This window comes from Etheostoma spectabile, chromosome 3, assembly GCF_008692095.1.
Source record: "Etheostoma spectabile isolate EspeVRDwgs_2016 chromosome 3, UIUC_Espe_1.0, whole genome shotgun sequence".
Classification (NCBI taxonomy): Eukaryota; Metazoa; Chordata; class Actinopteri; order Perciformes; family Percidae; genus Etheostoma; species Etheostoma spectabile.
The window spans coordinates 3,564,693-3,586,176 of record NC_045735.1 but is presented as its reverse complement, the minus strand read 5'-3'; the positions used below and the strand labels follow the sequence as shown (position 1 = coordinate 3,586,176).

The 21,484-nt window shown below is 39.6% G+C and overlaps 2 long non-coding RNA genes across 2 annotated transcripts; one reads left to right on the top strand and one right to left on the bottom strand.

Moving 5' to 3' along the window:
• Window positions 1–3,592: 3,592 nt before the first annotated feature.
• Window positions 3,593–8,079, bottom strand: LOC116671810 (uncharacterized). Its single transcript, XR_004327372.1, has 3 exons — window positions 8,068–8,079; window positions 7,240–7,244; window positions 3,593–3,707 (listed from the first exon to the last, which is right to left on the bottom strand). It is a non-coding gene; the product is annotated as an uncharacterized LOC116671810 (long non-coding RNA).
• Window positions 8,074–19,697, top strand: LOC116671814 (uncharacterized). Its single transcript, XR_004327374.1, has 3 exons — window positions 8,074–8,085; window positions 15,855–15,857; window positions 19,638–19,697. It is a non-coding gene; the product is annotated as an uncharacterized LOC116671814 (long non-coding RNA).
• The last annotated feature ends 1,787 nt before the right edge of the window (window positions 19,698–21,484 follow it).

Below are 21,484 nucleotides of genomic sequence, written 5' to 3'. Positions count from 1 at the left end.
GCTGCACTGGGATGGTGTTAGAGGCTGTAAATCCAACAAGCTAGCGTCATTACCAAACTTTTCCCAGGAGATTCACAGAAACAATAGTGGATTTCTTGTAATAAAGAGAGCAGAGGGAAGGAACAAATTCTCGTTGATGGTATACTGTTAGCCGGCGTCAGAGAACAGATGTGAGCCTCAGTAGATACTGTGATTCATTTCAGTAGGATTTCAGTTTAAATAAAACTTATTTAAACTGATGTATGTGGAAAAAAAACTTTCAAGGATTTCATGCATTTAATCAAATACATTTGTTTAAACAGCCAACTAGAGCCCGACCGATGAAGGATTTTTAAGGCCGACACAAATAGCACAAATTAATACAAATAGCTGGTTATTTACAAATCTGATATTCCGATATATTGGCTGATATATATCTAAAGTTAAAGTTTTCACTAAAATACTATAATGATAATTTGTTTTATTGTCCCAACAGAAACGAGGAACATCAAAATATATTAAAGTTCTGATAAATAAAATTGATAGGAAGATCAAAATATGAAACTAATATTACCTTGACCAGAAACACAATAACTAAAAAAAAATAATCTGAGTATTGCCAACAGGGAAGTTGTAGAGCACCCTCTGGTGGACAAACTATGCAACACCAACGTTCATAACATGGTTGACTATCCATTTTTAATTTATTTTTTAAATAATCATTTATCAGAATCAGTTATTTCTCATTATAAATGATTCTGATGAAAGGTTTTTTTTTATTGGCCATTATAAATGCCGATATTGATAGTTCGGGAAATGCCTAATATCGGCCGATAATATAGACCCGCCAATATATCGGTAGGGCTCTACAGCCAACCCAATGTCATGTTGTAGTTATTCAAGAAGTTTCTGTGTGTTGCTGTAATTGTTCATTTTCAGCAGATTTCCTATGCCTCCCTGAGTGTCACAATATTGCACATGTCGGACATTTTGACAGCTGTAGTTTCCATGCAGTCTGCGTCTGCTGATTGGAAATATTATGACAAGAATTGTTCACAGAGCCAACTGATTTTGCTGCCTGTAAACTGACTGGGATGCTGCTGTCTGAGGCTCGTGTTCGAATGGCAAACTCTTTTTCCTTTTGTGTCTGATATCCTTTACAGCCACTATCTGTCATCACACAAACAACAAGACCGAAGCAGCCGGACTTCTACCTCACAACCATCAGCATTAATGAGGTTATCACTGAGCGAATAATAAAATGTCAAGTCAGAATGGAAAGGGAACTGATGTTTCAAACACAGAGTGCGGTTAAAAGCTCTCACGTCAGTCCTATCAACTCTGCAACAATGCGGTGCTTCTGATCTCTACCTGCCTGCTACACACAGACCAACACTTTACTGACTTCAAAATAAACCAAAGCAGAATATACTGCTCTGCTGACAACTGACATGCACATAAACACACAGCTTACAGGTCACAATACACACAAACATTTAGAGAGATTTTAGTATTAATTAGGTATCAGCTGATCCACCTCTAATACAAAGTCACTAAATCATAATAATACAATGATATATATATAAGAAATAATTAGAGCTGAAACAATGAGTCGATTTATCAAATAGTTGATTTTTTAGAAAAAAACAATCGATTCATTGTTTATTGTCAAGCAAAAATACCAATTTTATCTAGTTCCAGTTTGTCAAATGTGAAATGCAGCTTTTTTGTGTGTTTTTAAATTGTATAAATCTGTTGTTATAAGAAATGTTAAACTACGCGACTTGAAGACATAACTTTGGAAAACTGTGGTGGGCATTCCTCACATTTGATGAACCACACGATCAATCAATTAACTGAGAAAATATCCAGAAGATCAATCAACAGTAAAAGTAATTGTTATTTGCAGCTGTAATAATGTATCAAAATTAAGAGACATTTTAAATTGGACAAGAACATAAATCGGAGGGAAACACTGAAAGCATCTTTTTTTAAGATCATATTTTGTTACGTAAAAAGGTCACATATATCACATTTGTCATTTGTTTACGTCACCCCATGAATATCAGCAAATAGCCCAGATGCACAAGTACACACACATGCCATGGACTGACATAAAGGCGTGGTGTCACAGACCTAAAGTAGAAACCCTCTTGAACCATCAGCAAAACAGCTTGGACTGTTATTGTCCGTGTGGAGCATATCTCTCTTTTTTTGGTGAGACTCATACAGTAATAACATTGGATTGATCCAGCTGTGAAAAGCGCCATGCGTACCTCAGGGAAAGCTAGGAGGTTGTACAGTTATCTCCCAGGGTGTAATTCTCAACTATACAACCTACTACCTCAACCTGGCAGCAAGCAGACCTGGACACCAGGGCTTCATGGCTCAGGGGGTTTGGGAATAAAAACAAAGGTAGAGTGCAAACATTTGAACAAGAAAAGGAAGCCAGTCATGGTATAAAAAAAACTGATTTACTTGCTCTTTGTTCATGACATACGCTATAGGTATTCTCCCATTAAGAGCTGCCCTAGTAGTGCAACTTTGCCTCTTAGATACAGTCTCCCTACACAAAGCAGATAAACATGTCTTAACCTTCATGTTGTCCTCGGGTCAAATTTGACCCCTTTTCAGTTTTTTCATCACAAAAAATGGGCATTTGAAAAAAGCTGAAAATGTTAACATTAAATATGAATAACAAATAACTTTGGAAAAAAACATTTAAAAAAAAGCACCCACAACATTGAAAAAGTGACAAAAATGTCAGAAAAAGCGATAACTTTTTTTCATGGTTGACGGGAAGACAACACAAGGGTTAAAAAAACTTCTCCAGACTCTTTTACGTCACTGACCCCAAATCACACCAACGGAGCCCAACATCCCCCCAAATGTTGATTACATTTTCTCCCTTAAAGAAAAAGCTTGCAGTTGCTCATTTTAAACTGTTAACAACTGTCAACAATGACATTTTTTTTGGAAAACAAGCATCACCACTATGTATTCTCTAATTGGGCCCTTGTCTTCTTCATTAACACCAGCAAATCCAGCAGCATATTGACTGCTGACTGAAATAGCTCTGCCTTCTCAAGTTGGCTACAAAGTAACATTTGAAATACACACAAGGAAATGGTAGCTTTAATTACATTTTCCATTTTAATTGACTCCACACTGGCCTTTTCTTAACCCCTCAAAGTCCAATTACTTTTAGAGAAGACAAACTACAATGGGTGGAAAGTGTCAGGGAAGACCTACACCCAACTTTTCTTATCTTTGGTTATGAGATTTTTGAGACAGTTAAAACAATATTTGTTCAAACATATTTTGAAGTAGGTTTGAAGTAAGTATGAGGAAGGTTGGGGAAACATGTTCTAGAGCAGGGAGTCCGGGCCCCTAGGGGGTCCTCGGAGTCAATGCAGGGGGGCATTCAAATTATTGTTAATTTTTTAAAGTGTTAAAATTAAAAGGTCTAAACATGAATCCAACATATTATTAGCAAGTATAAATCGCCACTGATGATAGGCTTACTGGCCTATAGGTGAGGTAGTGACTAGTGTAGCCCTCCACTGATACAGTTCATCCTAAGGATTCACTGTGACATTATAACATGATTTATAAAATCATGCCAACAATTATTATTTTTATAGCTTAATATTCTATGTAAAAAAAGTATGTATAAAGGTTTTAGGCCGACCTAGACGTTATTGTAAGCCCAGTTTATTATGCAACTTCTATCTATCTATTTTTTTTCTACAATATATGTAGTAGGGGGTCCCTGATCCGTCTCTCTTTCTGTTAAGGGATCCTTGGCTTAAAAAACGTTGAAGACCCCTGATTTAGAGGATTCTTTGAATGAGAAGCCTAAACTTTCTTGGTGATGAGTATTTCCCTTGAGCAGAATAAAGCTGTGCTGCTGGTACTGGTGACAGGGAAACGGTTAATAAAGTTGGTGAGAGCTGGTGAGCAGCCCACATTGTATTTCGCTGATGCTTCTCGGGACGTTGGAGCTGCACAGACGCAGACCTGTAAATACAAACTTGTGGTGTCAGTTAACACAAGTTCGGATCTACGGGTTTGGGGCCGTGAGCAGATGACTTCATACATCCGCATGACGAGACAGAAAAAAACCCCAGCCTTTTTAATCAGCAGAACCTTTTATTCTAAAAGGACCTCTCTATCAAGATTCATTTCTAATGACAGTGAATAAGTGGAAAGTTAGATTCTACGGATTAAAAGCTTAATACACAAATGTTAACACCACTTATCGCTGAAAATTAGATGGAATTAATTTGCTCAATATCCAACATTAATGATAAAAGTTGCCTATTCTACCTAAGGTCTTCTGTTTTACCTATGGTTTTAAAAAGTTTACAATTGATCTTAAAGGATAAGGCTTTAAAAAAAATTACAGATGTTCAATTAAATTGGCATTTAATTGTAGTAACCTTAGTAGAAAAATAAACAAAAAATAAACAGAAAGAAATATTTCTCCCCACAATTATGACATGTTATTCACAATATAACATGGTATCACACAGTTTCCTAAACTCCAGTAGCTCGACCCCTGATCCCAAAATGCACTGCATCATTTATAACAGAACCCATATTGAACTTCAGATAGTACTTTATTATTAGCTTATAGGTTATTATTATGCCAACACTTGTATATAACTCTGTATCCCACTGCGAGAGAGGCGTACAGTGACTGATAGGTGGAAATATTCAGTGGTATTTTAGGAGGCATGTGGCTGAGCTCAAATGAGACATAAGTAATAAAGAGAGTAAAATTGCTCTCATAAAACACTTGCTTTAATAATGGCTGTGGATATTTAACATAACTTTGTGATGACATAAAGACGCCTGCCTGTACAGTAAACAGTGCATAAATACTGTAAACCCTCCTAAAATAATTTAGAAAAAAACATAAAACAATGTGGTTATTTAAAACCGTTACAACTACATTCTCAGATTCTTAATAACAGCCTTGAATTAAAATATGGCAAAACGTAATGATAATATGCAGCTAATAACAGCAAGAAAAAATATATATGTAATTATGAAGACAAACCACATACACTTTAGGAGTGTTTTCTTGGAATCTTTAAAGGAATAATAAAGTCCTTTTACAAATTCCTATGACAGTAAAACAATCACAATCACTCACTTTGCATTTCAGACTTTTCACTGAAGGTCAAAGCCACAAAACCATGGTCAAATTTGAATGTGTGTTTCGGCACATTTCTATGTAATGTGAATAGAGTTGTCGCTCTGCAGCACAAGCAACAAAGTAAAACCTGTAAATCTCGGAGATTAAAAAGAGAGTAAGTGGTCCAATTTCAACTTTCAGACTGTATCTGAAGTTCTCTTTCTCCTTCTCTTCCCCCTGTCTGAATTTAAATGAGATGTCTGACTTTGAAGCTGTTGCCAAGTTGCTTAAAGTATGTCAGTGGGTCTCTGCCAGCAAGCTGAAAGACACCTTGAGATTGGCCGAACAAAGAGGTCAGCGGGGTCCACAGCACCAACGTGTGTGAGTGTGTGTGTGTGTGTGTGTGTGTACGTGTGTGTGTGTACGTGTGTGTGTGTGTGTGTGTGTGTGTGTGTGTGTGTGTGTGTTTGAAGAAGACTCAGAAAGCACAGACAAAACTAAGACAAGCTGAAGGCCACCACCTGCATTGTTCGCCACTGAACAGCGCCAGCGGCCAAACCCAGCGGCGCTACACGCCCCGCTTGCCGAAATCTACCTAGCAACAGAGGTGGTGTGTGTATGTGTGGAGAAGCTTGGGGGGGTTCAACAGAAATTAAGAAGTGAGAGGTGAAGAAGTGGTGTGTTGTTAGCACTTTATAATTATAATATATTATAATTATAATCACGCAGTGTAAACAGATAGCGCCGATTAGCCAACAGGTAACGTTCAGTTTAGGGCCCTTTCACCACAACTAATATGCAATAAACATCACAGAAAAACTCAGCTTCCAGACAAAAACAGCAAACACACACAGTAGAATATCAAGTGCCACAAAGCAAAGAAGTGGAAAAAGCTCGGAGCACATTGGTAGCATGAGGACTTACCGATTTGCCTTTATGTTTAGTTTCCAAATGTTTCTTTTCTCTACTCTGCAGGGCCTACGGTGCTTGGCAGAAGGAATAGGCAGTCATGTCCACTGTGGCCCATCAAAAAACCCAGCTCAAACATGCAACTACAGTAACAAAACCAGCCCGAAAGGGAGCTCGGGGAGAGGATAGGAAACAGTGAGACAAAAGAAAGAAGAAAAAAGAAAAAGGGAGAGAAACTGCTGGTGGGGGGAAGAGAAGGTGGGGAAAAAAAGTAAACGATAACAGAAAAACACACTAATTTTTTTTTGGTGTTTTTACAATTTTGGTTCACCGCACGCTAGTAATGATAACAACTATAAATAAACGAGACGTGATCTTTCAGCCTGTAAAACCTCTGCAATCTACAAGCTGCCTCCCTGCACTACGAGCAAATGACAAGCAACATCTGTTTGTAAGACAGCCAAAATCCCAGCCTAAAAAAAAAAAAAAATGGCTCGACTTTTCTCGCTGTTTCAGTCTTGAAACTGCAAACTCTCCTTGTCTGTTTAACTCCCTCTCTCACTCAGCTGAATAAGGCAAACAAAAAAAGGAAAGGGGAGTGTGGAAATTCAGCGAAGGGAAAATGCAGCCATGAAGCCATCCTCCTGTCACCCCTGAACCTCTCCCCTTCCCTTCTTCTCTTCTCCATTTTCTCCTCTCCTCTCCTCCTCCAGGCTTACTCCTACCTCTTCTTCTTCCTTTCCCCCCTCCCAAAATGCAGTCAGTCCAGGTATGGCTACTAATCACTCAGTCCTTCTCTTCCCGAAACGCCCCACTACTCCGACACATAAACACTTGGACACATACACACACACACACTTGTATCCTCGTCTCCCAGAGCGTCCCACACAGCCAGAAGCAGACTGACTGGCTTGCACGTACACACTCATGGATGCACTACGAAAAGTGCATATACAGAAATGCGCATGCACACGCACACACACACATACACACGCATACACACACACACATATGCGTGCACACGCACACGTGAGCGCGCGCGCACACACTCACACACACACACACACACACACACACACACACACTCTTCTTGGAAAGCTTCCATGCACCAAAAACAAATACCAATCTTTAGTTAGCCTCAGCTGCGAATAGAAAAGAAGGAGTCATTTCGGGACTTGGCTCTGGTTTACTGAGGCACAGATACAGACCATTTCTCCATATGCCTGCCTTTCACAGCTCGGGAGCTGCTACAGAATCAACTGTATCATAATACTGTGAAAAAGGTCTTCTGTCACTCATATCTTTTGATAACATCCAGCTCCAGCAACAGGACCATGAAAGTGGACAGCATTGGGCAAACCAGAAATGCTGGACTTGTTTGTTGTGTTTTTAGTCTCGGAATTAATAGGTAGGGTCGTTCAGTTCTCAGAATGCTAGTGACAGCACATGAGCTCTGTTCCATTATAGGACATAAGTGGGTGCCAAGTGAATCAATACAGCACTCAGAGACAGAGAGACAGCTTCAATGTAAGCTGCAGAAGTAGAGATACACATACTGCACTGAGGTGCTGCAAGTTTACCCCATTTTCCAAAATCACAGTCAGGTGAGAGGAATAGATATCTTGTAGAACTGAAACTAAGTACAATACGAGATTACTCCTCAGAGCAGTGAATTAGCACTAACATCCACAGAAAACTGGACTCACTAAAATGAGCTCTTTTCCTCCTTCATCTCTTTGGTATCCTTTGGTTCGATGTGTCACAGACTGGCTGGTTTAGTAAACAAGGGCATGCTGCATGCTGACATCACATGACAAAAATTCTGAGTATTCGTGTGTAAGGAATAGATCACCCAAAATAAAATGTATCTCCTCCTCTGGGTTATTATGGATCCTATTGCAGTTATGGGCAGAGACCAAAGCCATATCTAATTGTATCCTATTCAATGTTCTATTTAAATTCAACTACCTCAAACTGAACTGAACATGACCTTTTTAGTATTGCCATAACACAAACCTCCAGTTAGGTGAGCCAACCATACCACATATTCTACTGTGGGATCCATACTTTCCAGGCAAGAACCTCATGTCAATTTGCAGACTAGCCCCAGTGTATGCCGCTCATATATCATTATCCCACTGTAATTACTAAAGAGCAGTTTTTTTCCCTAAAAAGATAACTATTTCAATTCTTAACACTGTTTTGAATAAATATAAGCACAGACAATATCAAGAAAAAAGGGGCCCACACACTTATTACTGTAGATGCCTCCAAAAGTATATATTCAGTCCAGCTTTTGACATCTTCATCAGGTAATACTTAGCATATAAGAAATCTGGTTGTGACCGAGAAGGTCCAAAGACAGTCCATCCGTGGACCATAGAGACTGAGGAGAATGAGTAGTTAAACTCAGACTTCAAGATGGGTTAAATCTCCCATTACCACGACAGTCACAAACTGGAGTATCTCCAAGACGTTAACTTTTTACTAACATTCTGTACTTAGGCCAGGTGATGACACCTGAGCAAGTTCTGTTTGCTGAAGAGGGTCAAAAGCTCAGGATAAAAGGTAGGAAGTAAAGCTTCAGCTAGTGAATTATTACTCAAAATGTCAATTAGGTAAAAATAAACAAATAAGTACAAATAAGTTAAGCACAAAGTAGAACTACTTTCCATAATGTTAAAAAAAAATATTTTTTTCTCAAGTTATATTTTGAATAAGCAATTCAAAAACTCAAAAGTAGAGCTCAAAAGTGAACCATAACAGGCCGGCTACATTGCATGTGTTGCTTATGCAGGTGCTCCAACACTGTTTCCACTACAGTCAATGAAACTGGCTACACCGGGCACGAGAGCAGCGCGTAAGTGGAGCGTGTGCGACGCAGAGATCCACTCTCTAAGCGTAAAAATAGGACGGTATTCTATTTTTATTTTTCTATGCGAGGTGAGTGCAACCCTTTTACACAGCAGTTTATTATAAAGTGTCTACAGTTTAAAAAATAAAATAAACTACAGATATACAGGAAATGACTTAATAACAATTTCAATGAGTGCATTACCAGTTTCTGTTTTAGTGTCTCCACAGCGCAGTGCCGGCTCCAAAAACTGAAGAAACAACAATCCCAAAACATAAGCTCACTGTCTCGCCTGTGACTCACACAATCCTACGCCTGTGTGTGCGCTGCAGGTGTAGCCAGTTTTTTTTTTGCCATTTTAGGCCTTTATTTTTATAGGACAGCTGAAGACATGAAATGGGGGAGAGAAGGGGAATTATCTGCAGCAAAGGGCCGCAGGTCGGAGTCGAACCCGCAGCGATGATGACAAAACCTCTATATATGGACCCGGGCTCTACCAGGTGAGCTACCCAGGTGCTCAGGTGAGGATAGTTCAAAGATCCATTCCGCAGCAAATCCGCTCCGCGATAGGTCTGCGTACGTTACAAGTGCAGTGTAGCCAAAGAGCAAGTCTTCTATCAGACAACTGGAGCTTAGTATGTTTCAAAATCTAAGCAATAATAAGGTAAACATTGGACTTTTGGAAACACATTTCAATGATTTGTTATTGATTTTCAATGAATTCACTTTTTCACATAAGGCAAACAACTGTTTGACCTGTCTGCTTTTTCTGTTCTTATGATCTCTAGTCCATCCTTTACTGGCTTTGATATCATTGACTCTATTATAACCTCTAGCACAAAGATAACCAGAATAAAGTTTCGTTCAGGGAACAAAAAAGAACAACAACAAATAAATGCCTTAAACTCAAAATAGATCCACAATAATCTTGCTGTAATGAAAGTTTACTGTGTCAAGCCTGCAGCCTGAGTCGGGGTTCAAAAGATGTGTTTGCAGCAGCCCTTGTAATCCCTTCAAATTGCTTCTCATACAGAAATGAAAGTGGTATGGTGCCATTTCATAGATTATGGATTATGGGTTCTGCCTCAAATGCTCATCATGTGCATTTGAGGCAGAACCCAGACCTGAGTTTTACAATCTTAGGTGGCTTGTTGGTCTGACGGTAGCAGCTCTCTGCAGGCTGACAACATGTTACTTTAAATTAGATGAAACATTATAAACTAGATTTACTTTAGAACTGAATAGTTTAGCCAGAATATTGTCCTTCTTCTTTAAGACTTTAGGATTAATCCTTGTCCTACTATTATTTTAAACAGCTCCTTATGAACTAAACTCCATGCAAATGAAAACTCTATTAGTGGGCTGTTTTACATTTTTGCTGAAGTTTACTTAGTTTTCTTTTTTCCAAGCAGCATGAGCGGCTTGTCTTTAGTGTCTTCAGGCATAGAATATTACCCCTTTCCAAAATTCAGTGTCTGCACCCTTTCCATCTTCTCTCTTCTCTTCTTTCTCTTCTCCCTTCGTCTGATATTCTGCTCACGCACAACTGCGGCAGCCCTCCTCCAATCGCTGGCATTAATCCACACCTCAGACCCCCCAGACACACTGTCTGCTCCCCCACAATGCACCTCAGCTTCAGAACTTTCCCAGACACATTTGGCCTTCTCTCTATCGCTTACCTCTCCCTCCCTCTTGAGCCCCTTTTCTTTCACTCGGTCTCCCCGTGGCTCTTCATCGTCCAGTTTCATTTGCTCTGCCTGATTCTTTCTCAAATTCTCTAAATTTCCCTTTTCTTTCTCTCTATTCAGCCACGGCCTGTTTGACAAAAGTATCTCCTAATCTTCCCCAGAGTCCATTTGACATAAAATGGCGGCACCGCAACCGACCAATACAAATCGTCCCTCTAACATTGGAGAGTAGAGCTAAACTCCTCCTCAGTTTTTTTTTTGAAGTTTTACATTTGAGATTCTCAGACCCCCAAGTAGACCAACAGTCCGAGATCCCATTTATCAGGATTTGTGCAAACCACGGGCACAAAGTCTCTAATTATGAAAATTAGAAAATAGGTTTTAGCAATATATTTCAGCATCTGGATCTTGTTCGGTTGTTCAATTTTCTCATACCCCAAAATTACTATTTTCATAACTTTTTATGTATAACTGGTCTAACATAGAGATAATGACATTAATTCAAAACACAAAATATCAATAGTAATTGTCAGCTTTTGTGTATGAAATTTAAAAAATAATTTTGCACTGACAATCAACAAAAATCCCACCAGCAAAGCAAAGAGACCAATCTCTTCATCGCAGAAACTTCAATAAACCAGAATGTGGTGCAGCAACAAAAGATCTGCAGCTTATTCTGTGGAAGTTTCAGTAAGTAAGAAATCACTTTTGGGCTTAAACAAGACCGGTAATGTAAGTGGCTTCCTCAAATAATTGAATTATGAACAATACACTACAATGTTAATCACCAAAAATATGGAGTTGAATTGGTCTCAAAACTGGTGCACATTAAACCCAGGCGTGTGCATGTGACCAGTGCAGCTTTTAAGACTGATTAAACGCCATTTGGATATTACTTTTGGAATGCATTGAATGTCCCAGGCGGAATATACCACGGAAGATATCAAGGAGAATTAGACAACTGAACCTTCAGAATGCGAGTAGATTGAAAATCCAAAGCCAGAGCTGCTAACATATGTACAGTCAGGATTCTATTACCACTGGGAAAGCATGACTCAAATATGTACTAAATCAGGATCACAGACGCCAGTCATAAAAACAGAGGAGCACCTGCTGAGGGCCTCATAATTAACTTATCTTCATTGGGATGCTAGGCTCCTTAACATTCTTGTATTGCACGGTCACTAATTAAATGCATGGTCACTAGTTTATTCTTTGGCAATAGACTCCTAGGGAAGAAAAGACCCCTCTGTAAAAGCCACTAGTCAGCATCTGTTGGCTTGGAATTGTAGTCTCCCCTCCGACAGTATTTTCCTCATAAGGGTTTTAACGTTTATCAGTGATCTCGTTTGGCTCCAGTCTTGGGAATCTTTCTGTTGTGCTGGGAAAAGACAAAACTAAGAGGATTGAATTTTAAGCTGCAGGCAGACATGATGGGAAGTGTAGATAGGAACTGGAACAAGTCAGTCCTCCTGGTAGATAAAGATTCATGCAAGAGTGAACTAATAAAGAAGGAATTTATTTGATTTAGATGTGATTATGAGGGAACTTCCACCTTGTTCCAATAACTTAGTCTATACATTCAGTTTCTTAGAAGTTCCTTTTTATTTATAGAAAACTATGCTAAGCCAGCCCAATATCTCTAGGAATTCTGTTCTGTTTAGCACACCACAATCTACGCCGTATGCCAACGCTCAGTGCCATGTATACAGCAGTAAGTTGTGAGCCCTACATGTAGTGAGGCATACCGTTTATACCATATTATCAACCCTATCACCAGAAAAAAAAATGGGCATCTGCAAAAGCCCAGATTGCGCTCATTGAAGTTAATTTACATCCATTGCCAACATCTTTTGAATTCCCGCTTTGTATTGTATGTGGCAACTACAGTATGGTTAAGGTTTAATTGTGGTTATGGCAAACATACTGTAGTTAATATATGCCTGGGTTAGGCAACTAAATCATTTGGTTAAGACTGGCTTATAGTATAATAGGCAACAAACACACTTAAGGAAAGATCGTAGATACAGTCAATAAAAAGGAATTCTTTCAGGTCTGGGAAAGAACAACCTCCACACCCTTGCTCTTCGGATTGTCATATTTAGTCCACACTTCCTGAATTAGGACTGAACGTTGGCATTGGATGCAAATTATGAGGTGCAGAATCGTACAATGTGGACATAATTTTAAGGGCGCTTTGCAACAGCCAAAGTTATTGAATGGCTACTTTGTTTAGACAGCATGTAACACTAAATAAAAAAGGGGTTTGCAGAAAGCCATGCTTCTTTTCCCATAAATAAGATATTCGTACCAAAATCTGAGTAAATCACTTAAAATAGAATGCAAAACAGTCATTTATACACAGAGATAATGAAATGCAAACAATCTGCATCAAATCAATCCTATTGGAGGTAAATGATGAGTTTGTGTCATCTGTGTTTACCACAAAGTCATTACTGGCTTCACATAACAGCAAGCAGATTCATCGGTCTAACCCTGCTGCCCAGCCTTTTGTTTGCCTTTCTTGCTGTTCTTTTGTTTCCCTCATCGTGCCAAACGCTCCCTCATTCTCTCCTCTCCTCCTCCCTCCCTCCCTCCCTCTCTCCCTCACAATCCCTTTTGCCTTCCTCGCCTTTCTTCCTCTCCATCTCGCTGCCCACCACTCCACCCATCCCCCTCCCCGCTCTGTGTTTGTGTCCTCATCTGACCCTGCTTGGCCTGAGTCGCTGTCGCTGCCCATTTGGATCGGGCACAGCTGGTGCTGGCGCTGAAAGCAGAGGGCCATTACCGACGCTGTCCTGTCCGCCTGTCCGTCTGTCTGTCTGTCTGAGAGACACATCATTTAATGAAATTAGCCCTATTTCTCAAATCACTTATGTTCTATTTTCTATTTTATCTGTTTTTATTACACTTCCGTAATGACCCCATTGGTCCTCATCGTCATTAAAGTTTTTATCTTATTTGTTCTACCATTCGAGAAATGTGAAGGGAAAACAAAATAAACATGATAACATGTTAAGAATAAACATAAACCTGTCAGCCATTTCAGAAAAGAACGACAAAGCGTGGATGATAGGAAGGGGGCATTTGTGCTACTCTGTCCAATCAAATGTCATGGGTCGATAAAGACCAGGAAGTGGAGTGTGTGTGTTTGCAGCTGATTGGACGGCGCTGCAGCAATGGCTCACTTTGTGCCAGTTGCCGATAAGCTTAATGAAAGCAAAGGAGCAAAATCAAAGCCTGCTGTGCAGAGCAGAGAGCCGGAAAGAAGCTTTGATAACACTTTTTGAAGCAGTGCTCATAAGTGCATGATAAGAACAATAAGTATATGCTAATTGTTACAATGAATTACAAGATATTTAATGGGGCATGTGTAGAGCTGATGGCATTTTTGTAAATAGAATACATGACTATATCGTAAGATATTAATCTCCGCTCCTAATAGGAATATAATGTTTGAAGATTGTTTTAATTCTAACAGGAAGTACATTTACTATGAAAATAAAAGTTCCGCTGAACTGAACCCTCTCCATTCTTCATTTGGTGCTCGGCCATGCCTGTCAGGTATCATCAACAGCTCCAGCCTGTGGGAGGTCTTTTTATAGCATGTCAAACATCTGAAAACGATGCTTGTGAATGACAATGCCTTACATTTTTATGACGATCACAGGAGCTGTGGGGCTTAAGGAGGTTTGGAGGCAAAAAATTATGATTTTTGCAAGCCTGCATGGAGAGTTATGATACACTGAGCCGATTGTTGGTTCAGTGCTTTAAACAGGGATGAAGGCTTTCATAGAATGAGCTGAATAGTTATATTTAAATGTGCCCTTTTTCATGATGGCTTCCAAAGGAAAAAAGAACATATGCTGACAGCAGCATTGAACTATGACTTCTATGATGATGATATCAACTTTGGAGGGGCAATTGACTGTGTAATGTGGGATGTGTGATATTTACTTAAGAGGCTTTGTAATATAACATAGATCATGAAATGCCATACTGTCAATTAGTCTAACATGTTTTTATTTTTAGCCCAAAGAGCTGCAGCCTTTTGCCGATTAGAATGCTGTAAGAAAATACCGGCTAAAACATTTTTAATCAGACTGAGCTGCATTTAAATATAGTTATCTAGATAGTATCTGAATTACAAACTAATGGTTCACAACTGTTTTTTAAACTGTGATTGGCCAGAAAAACCCCACAGCCCTTTGGACAAATCTGCCTGTGAGCAGAGCCATGCAGACCAGCTTTTGAGGCAGACAACTGCATGTGACCAATCAAATTCCAGGCAGCATTTTCCCCACAGTCCAATCAGACAGGAGGACTTTGATTTAACTTTGTAAGCAATTGTACCTTGAAGTAGTCTGTGAGGCAGTAAAATTCACTGTGATCTGGAATGTAGCATGCTCCGGTATGAAATGGACGCTGCGGTGTTTCCCTGCAGGTCACAGCGTGGTCCTGCCAACACCCTGGGATGCCAGCACTCTTTTTACTGAGGCATCTGGACTTACCCTCCTCAACAAATACAACCAACATGGGCTACTTTTTTTAAGTCTTTGGCTGACCATCAATTTCATGTCTAAACCTGGTTCCAAATCAATCGATACTGCTTAGAGTTTAATTGATTTGGATGAATAAATATGTGAATTAATATTGATTGTTAGGGTTATTTGTACAGTTGTGTCGAAGACACAGTGCCCAACAGCAGCAAGGGAACAATCACTGGTTTTATACAATTTCAAACTCGATACCCAGAAAGGTTCTCGCGGGGGTAAAAAAAGCGTATAGAAAACCAACAAACACCAACGGCAGCATGCATACTGGGATTCTGGTGCAAGTGAATGATAAACTGAAAGGGGTGTTAAAAACACTGCAGTGGTGAGTTCAATTAGAGGAGGGCATACATAGGGAGGGATTCATGGGAAAAAAAAGGGGGTGTTAACAGGTGATCGGATTTAAGGATACAAGACAACTGGCATGCTGGATGTGCATTTCTCCTGAAAAAAAAGAAAGGGCGTCGTCAGGACACTGTTTCTGAGATGAGCGTTTCTACATAAAAAAATTGATTAACGAAGGGAACAAACATACAAGAGACGGTGCGAGAAACTCATTGGCTGTTCAGCTAAATGATCTCCCAATGCCCTGAAATGGGGCCAAAAACTGAAAAAACGTCAGGAAGAAAAAGAAAAGACCAACCCTCGAATGGACAGAAGAATAGCCAAACTGGCGAAGACTCAGCCAATGATGGGATCAAGAGGACAAGCAAGACCTCAGTTGACAGTGAGTACTGTGAAAATCAGAGAGTCTTATTGAGGTGTAACCTTCAGGCAAGAAGCCCCGCAAGGCCACTGCTGAGAAAAGACATGTGCAGAAGCGTTTACAATTTGCAAAGAGCGCATTGACTGGCCTGAAAAGAATGGCATAATATTTGGGGAAAGATGAAAGCAAGATTGTTCTTTTTGGGTCTAAGGGTCACAGCACGTATGCAGACGACCCTGCAAACACAGAATCAAGCCCAGTACTCACTGAAGAGCCATTAAGCTGGTGGTGCAAAGCATCATGATATGGGGATGTTTTTCATACTATGTGTTGGTCCGTCACCGATACAAGGGATCATGGATCAGTTCCAGTTACTCAGGATCCTGGAGAGGTCATGCTGCCATATGCTGAGAGGAGGAAATGCGTTGAGGTGGAACCTTTCAACAGGATAATGACCCCCAAACACACCAGCAAGCGAGCAAAGCATGGTTCCAGAGAACAAGATTCAAATGATGGAGTGGCCAGAACAATCCCCGGACCTACTCCTTGAAAATTGTGGGCTGACATAAAAAGTGCAGTGCATGAGGCAAAACCACGAAACGCTGAGGAATTGGGAAATACAGTGCAATTATCGGGCTGCAATATGTGGAACGAGCCAAGGTTGGGTGACTCCAGCAACACAGATGTTGAAGCAGTCACGGAAAAACGTGGTTTGCGACAAATATTATTGTTTAGGATACTCAGCTAGGTTCACTTATCAAGAATTCTTGTGTTTGTACAGTCATTTTGAGTTTCAAGGAAAGATGGCAACACTGCTATTCTTTTGAACTGCCATTTCTTACTTATTTGAAAATATTATTATTATTTAGTTTTGATGACTTTGCGCACAATGTTTTGCTTTGGAATAGAATGTACTGTGTCCCAATGTATCTTGGGTCATTAAAGTAAATATTCTTTGAAGAATTTTGGACATTGTACTCATTTTTCTAAAGGCACGTATTATTTCGACAACGTATGTTGACATGTTTTTGTGATCTTTGCTTTATTAAAGATTACCATAACATAAAAGTATTTGAGTCATCCGGTCACAGTTCTGTTTCATATCTGAGCAAGGGCGGAGCCAGACGTAAACATTCAGGGCTCGGCTCAAATCTAGAGGTGTGTGGGGGCATGCTCTATTTACGGCAGCTATATGCACTATTTTTCAAGCAATTTAATAACAGAAGGCCTAAAAATCTGTACATCATTTAGGAAAACATAGTTGCAAAAAAAGAAAAAAAGAAAAAATTGTTCTTAACGGGTGTGATGCTTTTTGACGCTTTCAACATTTTTTTGTACACTTTTGTTTTTCCCCCAACTTTCGTAGTTTTTTAAACAAAAAAACAGTTTTGACGCTTTTTTCTAACATTTTTGTTGTTTTTTACATCCTATTTTGTATCTCGTTGTTCTCCAACTGTATATCCTTCTGAAACCAGAAAATAACACGTTATTTGTTGATGTTAATGTTGGGGATGACTTATTTTCACTCCTACCACCTAAAGAGAGCCAAAAAACAGTCCAACGTTTCTATTATTAAGTTACATAATGTAGGTAGGGTTGCTCCATTGATTTGTGGGTCCAGTCAGACAGACTGAGGGGAAATGACACAAAGTTGAAGTTATTTTAAAACCCCAAAAATGTGGGGTTTTCCAGAAAACATTCAGGGCTGGAGCCCCAGAAGACACCCCCCTGCTCCACCCCTGTGCCTGACCACACACACCTTCACTGAGGGGCATTATACTGTTAACCACACAGCACAGTGATATCAGACTGCACTGACCACTCCCTAGGTACATTCTACATACAAAAACAGGCTTGGCTGTCAGCCTGCTAAGCCAATTAATCAAAAAAGGTAATTAACTTGTAGACGCATTTGTTTCTTCAGTAACCAATTAACCTGACACGCCAGATGGTTTGTTACACAGAACAATCTGAAAAGCCGTCATTAGAAACTGTTTGGAAAAGGGCAGGTACTCTTAAAGAAATGCTTTGTTGATTGGATGAAGCATCAGTCTATCACAGGCTAACTTTGATCAATCAGATGAATGAACCAGTAGTAATTCCCAGTAGTAGTTCCCGTTTTCTTCAGCAGAGCTAGCCTCTTGCTGACTTGGCAGCTGTATTGAAGAGTTTTAAAACAAAAACCAGGTCAAAAGATAAACTCCATCAGTCTCTCATAAGTTAATAAACTAATGGCGTAAGATCTGTTTGTATTTTAGTCCAATAGAACTTTAATGCACTACGGCTAAAAACTTAATTTTGGCTCCAGACTTTATTAGACAAATTGACAAAGACTTGAAGGTGACATAAATCATTTCTCAGAATGATTTCTTTCTCTGTATCTGATCTGCTTCTTTTGTAAATCCTCTTTTTTGCATGGTTTTGGGGTCTTTTTCTCATCCTCATTCTCTCCTCTCTTTCTGTCGTTTTTATTTACCAGTCCCTCGTGAAGGACAGCCACTGTGAGCTGAAAACCTGGCTGCCTGCCATTTGTTAGTCTGTCGATTTATTTACTGTTGATTATTAAAGCCGTTTAAATACATCTCACAGTAGGAAATATAGAAGAAAGAAACCTGTCTGATGAATGCATTGGCATTCATCAGAAAGTACATGTCACATTTGAGCTCCAAGTTTTCTGACAAAAATTTGAGAGAGCCAGCAGTGAAGTCTGGCATTGACCCAGAGAGCGAGAGAAACACAAAGATAAAAGTCTTCTTGTCAAAAAGGAGAGAACAGGGTTATACTTTAAGGCCAAAATAAAGTAAAATGGAGAGAATTCTTTTAGAAAAGGAGGCAATCCTTGTAAACAAACATCCCAAAAGATGAATGCCAGGGAGCTTTCTCTACTGTGGAAGATGGTGACCCCTGTTATGTGGGTATGCCATTCCTGCCGGTTTTTATCCACTCAGGACTGTATTTTAAAATTAAGTAGATATTAGGCTCCCTGCTGCAAGATTTGCCAAAGCTAATAGAACAAAGTTGAGGTTGTCTACCATCATCGGGGGAGCTGTGAACTATGCTGGGTTCATCAGCAGTGCCTTCTTTCATCTCTTCATTCTCCCCACTCTCCATTTTGCAGATGTACTGTACATGATTACTGATATGACATGATTATGCAAAACTCTACACTATGTTCAAGGCTAGCGTGTTTTTTTTATTCTCTTAAAACAATCCTCTTTAAACAATGTTTGCACATGGCAGCTATTGTATGGTGTATAGTGAAGGCATGGTTATGATTAGGTAATGAAAACATACCCATAAATCAAAAGATCAGATTACAGTTAATTAACATGTGAACGTCAATGGAAGGTTTTTGGCAAAGTGTGAACTCTAGTCTCCTGCACCAAAGTCACAACCAACACATAGACATGTTATGTTCTTAACACACTTGCCGTCTGCATTCCATTTGTACTCGGAAGTCGGATTTTTGGAGGTCAAAGTCAGCAACACGCCACCCTGACCTCGGATTTCTGAGCTTGGAAATCGGGCAACCACCAAATACCCCGAGCTAAAATTCCAACAGTTGCGAAAGCTGTAGTGACGTACTGTATTTATACGCACTTCTGTGTAATTTGTGTCTCACTAAATCAGTTGTACACGCAGTGCTGTTCATATTCTAATCTGTGGACATGTTGTTACGCTGTTTGTATGCACAAAAAACAGGATAATGTGTTTTTATATACTAGCATTGCTAACAATGGCTAACCTGGTTAGAGCTAATGAAAACAATGCAAATCCGACTGGTAAACGGTTCTAGTCAAATCAGGTGTGACGTCATTCCCAGCTTCGGCTTCTGAGTTCTGAGGTAAATGAAACGCAGTATAATGGTTACTGTACTAATAGCTTATATGCTCTGAATTCAAACATTTGATGGTAGGATATGCTGATTGCAAAATCTCACAACCAATCAGGGGGCAGCTAGTTGGAACATGATGGCTTCATGTGTCACTTTGAGGCTAGGGGCCCAATTTGAATGGCTCAAACACAACGATTAGTGTGAAGTGGTTGGCGCCTTCAAGTGCACCTGTTATTTTGGTTCAAATAGGCGGAGGGGCGCTATGAGCAAAACGGCTGCTATATAGATCCAAGGGTGTGTCGATGACTCATTATCTACTCAACCAGTCCGATTACTTGTCAAATAGATCTGCAACAGCCGTGCCAATTACAGTGTACCATAACAAAAAAAGCCTTGACAATTTGAGATGAGGCTTCTCAAGAAAATGTAATGTCCAAGACCAAAACAACTTTCTTTTCAGCCTGCTTTATTTGAATGAATGTCTCACTTCTTTGTGCCTCTTCTTTTACCTTTGCTCAGTGTGTTGGCCTCACTGGGCATGAAAACACCTCACAGATGGGCAAAGTAAATTTCAAGTTCTGGAAAATACCAAACTGTTGATGCTAGCTTAAGTGCCCCTAATGATCGGGGCAATATTTTGAAAACAACTAGTACGTACAACATCATCAGACTACGTCTGAAGGCAAATTAGTTTATAACTGTTCAGAATAGACACACTTAAAGATAGGGGGGAAAGCCTGCCTTATAGAGAGGGCAAGACTTGATAATTGTTTAAATGGGGATAACGGAGCACCCTGTTGTTAAGTTATACACGCAAAAAGTCACTGAAGAAGAAATGTGGAAAAAGCTTAAAAATAACAGTTGAAATCTATGCTTGAAGTATCCGCAACTGTATACTGTTATTATTGGTTTCAGCAAAAATCTGACATCCGAAATATGTGGAATGTGCGACTTTTTGACTATCTGACAAGCACTTTGTTTGAAGAATACTGATCCCTTAAATTATTACTACCTGATAGCTAGACCTTGTATTTACCGGATTAGCTTCATAAGTAACTACTGTAACGATATAGAACGTGGCAACATGTTCATTTTGTAGTGGCAAATTATCAGGTGGCATTTGTTTCTGAAATGTTATTTTAAATCAACCTTTATTTAAACATATATCAAAAATAAATCTGTAAGAAAGCTGATAAAGATGTACAGTATAGTACATAAAGCACAGTACAGTGGGGCTGTCAGGCATCATCATTTCTCCAGTAACTGAGCCAGTAACTCAGCCGGGAGTTTAAGCCCAAACTGCAGGAAATAGGAAATCAATTGCACTGACAGTTTATATTTTTTCAGCCCAACTTAGGCCTGATCCTAAAACCATCAGGTGTACTTACTTAAAACTAAATGATGTCTGCTGCTGCTCCTTATTCACTTCAGTGATAGATCCTGATAAACTTGCCTTCATGAGGCACCTTTTAATAACAGAGACAGAAGCCTGGAGGAAGGGCGAAGGTGCGGGGAGCGCACAAAGATGGACTGCTCAATTTGTTGTGTGTTGCCTATTTTTCTGGATGAGCAGTAATGCTCACTGTCTGTTTTCCTGTGTTACGAATCCTGCATTATACAGCCTACCGTATGATTTTGGCAAATTTTTCTGGCACGCAACAAATACTTCTCCGGGTGAAGATATTATCACTGAAGTTGTTAAATCACAATTTCACTGTTAATTGTGAATCATTAATTGTAAATGCCCTCGTACTGAGTGCAGTATCTGTGAACGGCCTCCTTGGATTATTCAAAGCAGGTCTGCTTTTATCAAACGG